General features: G+C 42.0%; 1 long non-coding RNA gene across 1 annotated transcript; it reads right to left on the reverse strand.

Annotated features, from left to right (window-relative positions):
• Positions 1-610: 610 nt before the first annotated feature.
• On the reverse strand, positions 611-6,656 carry LOC120610433 (uncharacterized). The gene is made up of 3 exons (XR_005654932.1): positions 6,311-6,656; positions 4,798-4,999; positions 611-742 (listed from the first exon to the last, which is right to left on the reverse strand). It is a non-coding gene; the product is annotated as an uncharacterized LOC120610433 (long non-coding RNA).
• Between the last annotated feature and the right edge of the window lie 770 nt (positions 6,657-7,426).

Below are 7,426 nucleotides of genomic sequence, written 5' to 3' on the forward strand. Positions count from 1 at the left end.
GAGAAAATGAAAGAGAGAGATGCTTTAAATGAAAGAGGATGAAAGTGAGCTCATACTTATTGAAAAATCCTTAAGTGCCAAGCATGCTCAGGTTATCACTCTTCATCATCCAACATTCCTCTGGGGTTCATATTTTCACTCCATTTCATAGATGAGAAAATGAGGTTCAGAGAAGTAAAGTGACTTGTCTAAAGAGCCCAGCTAGCAGAGGAAGAATTCGTATTGGAATCTATACTTTCTTCTCTGTACCATGATGGGTGGTCACCACAGGTAATGGCTGTCCAGAACTCTGGGAGGCACACTAAACACATTATTGATAGCCCCCAAAATGCCTTGGCAGTAGGAGCAAAAGAATATCCAGGTTGTGCCAAGAAATGAAGATGCCATGTCATATTCATGTGCTACTTGACAGGGAGCTCACCAAAATGGTAAAAGTGGCTCATGTATCAGGGCAAAATCTCCCATCCCCAAGCACTTTGAAATTGTTTTACAAGCCCTGCTACCAAGAGAGAAAAAAAAATCAAAAGAAAAACTGGATTGTGTCAAGAAATGTTAGCAGCTATGACTCAAAGATGCATGGGGGGCAGATCTGTTGACTCAGAAGGGTCCATTTCTTAGTCACTTAGCAGCTTTTACCACACTTTAATCTTTTAGAGAAAGAAAGTGATTTACAAAGTAGGGGGAAGTAAAAATAAAGGATTGCAACAGAAGGATTTGCTTCACAACAGCAGTTCATGGCAGCCTGCAAAGAAAATATAGAGGAGAAAGCATTGTTATTCTATTCCGGAGAGAAGGTTTTTGAATACCGAAGTAGATGGGTGTCAATTTTTGTATATTAAAACGTTCAAAACACAGCTCTGTTCTCACAGAAGTTCCCTCTATTGTAGTGGAAATGTATTTGTTCCATCTTTAGGGATTACAGCTCTAAAAGTATACATGCTCAAAGCGGATGAGGGAGGGGAGGTGATGCTTCCCTGGAAAGTTCACAGGCTGTTTTTTGGTTCCCTGGGGATTTTACTGCTTCCGAATTAAGGTCCTTGAACTGCTCTATTCTTTAAGACACTGGAATGTTTGATTGGGATGGGACTGTCCCATCCCAATGGTAACTAAATGGGTACATGGCAGAGTTTCAGTTCATGATCAATCCCACCTACTGCCACCCTATCCCCTTTCTACTACCCCCAATTGTCATCACCACAAAAGATTTTGGAGGTACTCGAATCCTGGATTTTGTACCTGAGCTAGACATGAGTACATTCTTTCTACTTTTGATCACCAGCTGCAAACCTGCACTTCCCTTGCAAAGATGCTGTAGACCTTGCATAGATGCCTATCTTTACCCAGATGACTATCTCTGCATAAATGCCCATTTTGCATGAATGCCCATTCTTGTGTGGATGCTTATTTTTGCATAGATGCTCATACAATTAGCTGTTTGCTCAAGGACAAGCTCTACTCCAATATCTAACCTCTGACCTCTCAGCTTTCTAGTAATTCTCCTTTTCTCCATTTTTTACCTAATTCCCTTCAACTTTTACTCTGCTCAGCTTCTAGCCAAGGTAATATGCCTGTTCCTGTTCAGATTTTTCTCATCTCTACAGTCAAGAATATTCCTCTGATCTTTGCAAGGCTCCATACCCCTTCCCATTTAAAAATGCTATTAAAAATCCATGATTTGGACATGGTTCCATAGTGTAGCAGTTAGCACATCTGCTTTACACGTAGAAGGTCCTGGGTTCGTGCCCCATTGGAGCCAGGGACCACGGTCTACAGCCATGCCACCCTGAACAGCCCCGATGTCTGATCTCAGAAGTTAAGCAGAGTCGAGTCTGGTTAGTATTTGGATGGGAGACCACCTAGGAAGATCAGGTCTGTAGGCATAAATAATGAATGAATGAATGAATGAATGAATGAATGCATATAAAATCTGTGATTTATAGCAAATCTTTCTTGAGTTTTTGAATGTTTCAAATAACTCCATTCTCACCCTTTAGCATCTGTCTACCTATCCAGCAATAACAAGCATATTTATTAGACACTTGCTCTGTGCTAGACACTCTGTGCTAATATGAGAGAAAATGACATTCATATAATGCTTTACAATTTGCAAGGCATTTTCACATCTGTTTTCCCCTATGATCCCCACAATAACCTCTAAAGGAAGAAGAGTAGAAATAATTAATAATCCCATATTACAGACCAAAAATCTAAGGCCTAGAGAGGTCAGGTGACTGCTAGGAACTGACAAGGCTAAAAATTCAAACACAGATCATATTGGCAATCTTAGGCACTTTATATTAACCAAAAAGCTTTATGTATGTACACATGCATGCTCCCCTCCCCCCAAAATCCCCCCCACACATATTCTATCTTCATAGTTGTAATTAGTTATAAGTATGTTTTTCTGTTTTTCTAATGTGTTTGTTCTGTTTTCATTTTAGTAGACAAGGTCCCCATAGACTGGAGCCCAGAGCGGCTCTCCAAGCTTTGTGCTGGAGAAGGCAAGTCCAATAAATCCATGATTTTTAAGGGTAAAGCAAGATAAAGGGTTTGACATGTACAGACACTGTCCCATCTGAAACTGCAGTGAGAAGTATTGAGAGCCCATGCAGGTGGGCTCCCTGGTGCTTTACCCATTTAATAAGTGTTATGTTTTTGAAGCAATTTCCATTCCATCGTCACTAAAAGAATCAGCTTGGCAGTCTCCATCCCAGTCACACTCCTGCTCCTCAGCATAAAAGCGGTGCACATGAAAAGCCCCCCTAGTGAGCATATAATCATCAAACCACAAACCCATTTTTCAAGGATCCTTCCCCATTGCTAGAGACCTGGATTAATCAGCATGGCTCACAATGGTTTTTGCATCTCTTAATTTACCACCAAACACTCCTTCTCTCCTGAGAGGAGATGTTTTGTTACATGTAATTAGACCATGTACGCAATCCTATGTGGGGCTTGTTATTTTTGCACAGGAGGATTACGGAGCTGTCTCCAGGTGGGAAATGGTGACATGCTGTAGGAACAAAGGTATGCTTGTGTTCATTTGCAAACCTCAGCCAATGTGGCGCAGGCTCGGTTGGGGAGATGTTAGGACTGGAGTCACACGTGGGCTCAGCTCCTCTGACTAATTGTCTGGGGCCTGGAGGTTCAGAAGATAATGGCTGAAGCATATGGTCTCTACTGCTTCTAAGATTTTCTGCCTCCTGAGAGCAAGGCCAGCAGCAGCCACCACAGGGTTGAAGGGCCTGGCAGTAACTTCAGAGCCCCTCCTTCCTAAGACACAGTCAAGGGACCAGGAAACCTCTATGAAGAGTAGCATCTGATTGTAGGGAATGAAGAGGTGGCTGGGCTTCGAAGAATGAGTATCCCTGAGGCCCTTCAGCTCCAATCTTGGGCTTTTCCTTGTGAAAACCTCATCCCCCCTAATACTCAACATCACCTAAAAGGGAACTCTTGAAGCTCTCTATTACACCAGAAGCAAAATGAAAAGACAGCACTGAAGCACCATCTGGCCTATTTCAAAAACTCTCTACTAACTCAGTTGGAACTTCCACTCATAGCTCAAATTGTACTGGAAAAAGCTGTTTAGAATTTGGGTCAGTTTGTGAAAAACATACTACATGTACTCTTGTCCTCAGCTGTCTGTATTTTCCTGTTAATGATGTAGAAGCAGGTCCTCTTGAAATTACTTAAGGTCAAGTATTTCACAGAAGCAAGAAGTATGCTAGTCAGTCAGGAGGAGGGAGATATTGGACACCAGCCACTAGACCATGGTAGAATGCCCTAAAGTGTGGACATGCTTGGACCAGAGGTTCTTGTTTCCCCGTTTCATCACTTACAAGCTGTGTGACCCTAGGCAAGTCGTTACCTCTCTGAGCCTCTAATTCATCAGACATCTGAGGATGATAATAGCAATAATGTCTGACCAACCTCCCAGAGCCTTGGTGAGGATCAAATGAGATAATGGATGTGGGATTTGTAAACCATTTTCCTCTATAAAAGAAAAGTTCTTGTTATTAATAATACTGACTCTTTCCACTGGTAATGACTCTAATCTGAGAAGTGTGCGGGGAGCTCTTTCAGCACTGCTGCTCTGTTAAGGTCCTTTGCAAAGGAGCAGCACCAAGGAGCGCAAGCGTGTGCTGTCACTCACTAGGAGACATCCCAGGGGACCGAAGGCAGAGATGCTGGAGGAGAGGCACTGTGGCATCCTGTCCCTCAGGTTTGACACAGCATAATTGTTTTGACATTTGATAAAATTTGTTCTTGCATGGGTCAGGAGAAAGCCCAATACTGATGCTTTTCATCTAATTTCAATTACAGTCATTAAAACTCTTACTCCTGAGTCAAGCCTTTCCAAAAAGCCATCAATGACAGCCCATTACAGATGAGTTATTTATAGCGGTGCATGTTAATTTTACAGTACCACAGACCAATGATTCATGGCTTGGCATTAGTGAGAGACATCATTCACTGAGCTGAGTGATCCCTGACATAACAAGCGCTGCTCCATATCTCTTCAGGGATGATTCAAGGCCTCAGACTTAGAGGCCAGACCCTGTACAGAGCAGGAACAACCGGAGCACCTTGGCCTTGACCCGTTCCACCCAAGGAGATCTTCTGTCCTATGTAAGGAAGAATGGTACAATCTGCTTTGGGATCAGAGTGTGACATCTAAAGGATTTCTGACTGAAATGATGTTTGGCCTGTGCCAGAGTTTCATTTCTCACATTTGCAGCTATTTAGCACAGGCATTTGTTGTTATTCAATAACTCCAAGGGGATATCTGATACTCACCTGGCCTTGATGGGAAAAGATGGCTCCAGAGCCGTCGAAAGCCCAGCATCCTTTTATCCAAACTACTTCAACCTCAGGTTCGTAAGTGCCACTTTGACCGATCAATATTGGGCCTCTTGATTCTTGGTCTATTTGTAGCTGAATTTCTCCCTCTTGATTAAAAATTCACCAAGAGGCAGCCTGACGTGACATTTATGAGTTCCTGGAAGTCCATAAATGTTGAATGGTAGAAATTAGCACCGAGTTATTTAGACAATAAAAAGCAAGAAGCAAGCAAGAGAGCTAATATTCAACACTCCTATATTTTTGTTGTTTATCTGTGGAGTCTCATGCAAAGTGGAACTAAAACTTCAGACAAAGCACCTCCAGATTTTACCTAACCTTTGTATCAATCCCCACCTCTAAATTAGGCTTCATCCCAAATGAATCTGACCTGGGCTCAATGAAATTGACTACCCTATTTCCTTCTAACTGTGTAACAACAAGTTGCTTGAAAAAGTTTTCTGCTCTATTTTAATACAGGTCATAATAACAAATATTGAAATCAATTACTTTTGCTCTTTCTTCATATAATCTTAGCTGTGCAATCACTGGGAAAATAGGTTGATGAAAAATAAATTTGTGACTTCATTATTTAGGAGTTTTCAACCACAGGACTATTTCACATTCTATCCATGATTATTTCTTTAAAATTATTTCCTACCCACATCTCAGCACTTTTTTGAGCCTCTGTTCCCTTCTATTAAGCAACCTCTTCAGACTTTCAAAATGTTCTCTCGGTAGACCCTTCTGGGCCATTGATCACAGTTCTGGGAGCTTCGCACACTTCCTGGGAGGCCTTGTTGAGTCTAGGCTGGAGTCAGTGAAGAGACAGGGAAGGTTAAATGACTAAAGCTCTAATCAACTAGCCTGAATGCCATTTTGCTTCTCTCACGGCCCAGCCATCCAGACAGCGGTTTGTAGATGGAATTTCAATTCTGTCAGGTTGCTGCTACATTTTAACCAAATACGATGAGACACTATTCTTGACTCTCAAATAGGGAAACCTAGAAAGGTACTTTATTATGCATGGATGAAGGAAAGTGAACGTGCGGTGGTGAGAGGACAGAATCCAGAGCCGAGCCGTTTAAGTTAACTCCAAGCTCTACCATTTATTAGGTTTGTGACGCTGCTCTTTCACCTCTCTGTGCATGTTTCATCTTCTGTGAAATGAGAGTCATGATGGTACCTGTCTCAGAGGGTCATTAGGAGAGAGTAAACGAGCCAATATCTGAGGGCATTGCCAATCACATAGTAAATGCCGTGTAAGTATTTGTTAAATAAGAGACTTTTTAATTTAAGAAATATTTATGGAACACCCACTGCCCACGGTAAGAAATAGTACTAAGCAATGTGAGAAGGTAGAAAATTAACAAAATAGTTTAACCTTTAAAAATAGTTACTGGAGGGGCATAGAAGTACTCAACTAACTGAGACAGTAAGTCTGGTACATGCCGTATGCGGGTCTACTCACACAAGCACAGTGGACATCCAGAGGAGAGAGGAACCATTCTTGTCTGGGAGGGAACCAAGAAGGTTACACAGAGGAGATGCTATTTGAATTCTTAAAGAATGAGTGGTATTTCCAAGGGCAAATAATGCGGGGCTATTGTCAGAAGGCTTTCTCACTTGTGTCTGGCAGAAAGCTATTTCACGTGAGCCCAGCATAAGCACAAAGCCAAATTGCCCACTCCATGTTCACCAATCCTGCATCTGTTTCCTCTGTGCACTTCATCCCCTAGGTCTACCTGCCTTTCTTCATCTCTTTCCATCCCTTCCTCCACTTTCAACTTTCTACCACTGGCCTCCCTTCTCCTCCGATTACTTTCCTATTTTACCTCTCTTTTAATCTCAAAAGTAATGTGAGGAATCTTTAAATCAATCAAATAGAGAGGAGTATACAATGACGAGCAAAATCTTCTTCCTCCACCCCTTCTCCCTAGAGGTAACAGTGGTGTGGTGGTTATAAAACATGTCCACAAATTTGTGATGCTTCTCCCTCTGAAAGGGGGAATTTATATCCACCCCCTTGAATCTGAGTAGGCTTACAACTACTTCCACCCATAGAAAGTGAAGACGTGACAGTGTATGTCTTCCGAGGCTAAGGCATGAAAGGCCATTCAGCATCTACCTGGTTCAGTCAACACTTGCTCTGCTAGCCCTGAGCTGCCATGTGAGAAACTCAGCTTCCCTGAGACAGCCTTGCTAGGGAAACTACATTCCGCCACTCTGGGCAATGGCCTCAGCTGGGTCCAGCCTTTCAGCTTTCTCCAATACTTACAGAGTTCCTCTCTTAGTTAATGTATGCCATTGCACAAATAGAACACAATTTATTTAATCACTCTCCCAATGATCACTACTGTAGCAGCTTCCAGTTTTTCTGGCATTACAAACAATCCAGCAATGAACGTTGTTACCCATAAATCTTTGTGCATTGTATAAGTGTTTCTCTGGGATAAATTCCTAGAAATAACATTTTTGAACCAGAGCATGTGACTTAAAAACTATTTTTTGATAGATATTACAAAATTGCCCTCCAAATAGGCTACTTGACTTTTCCTGATGGTGTATAAGGGTGCTTTTCTCCTGT

This window comes from Pteropus medius, unplaced genomic scaffold (genome assembly GCF_902729225.1).
Source record: "Pteropus medius unplaced genomic scaffold, Ma_sr-lr_union100, whole genome shotgun sequence".
NCBI classification, from domain to species: Eukaryota; Metazoa; Chordata; class Mammalia; order Chiroptera; family Pteropodidae; genus Pteropus; species Pteropus medius.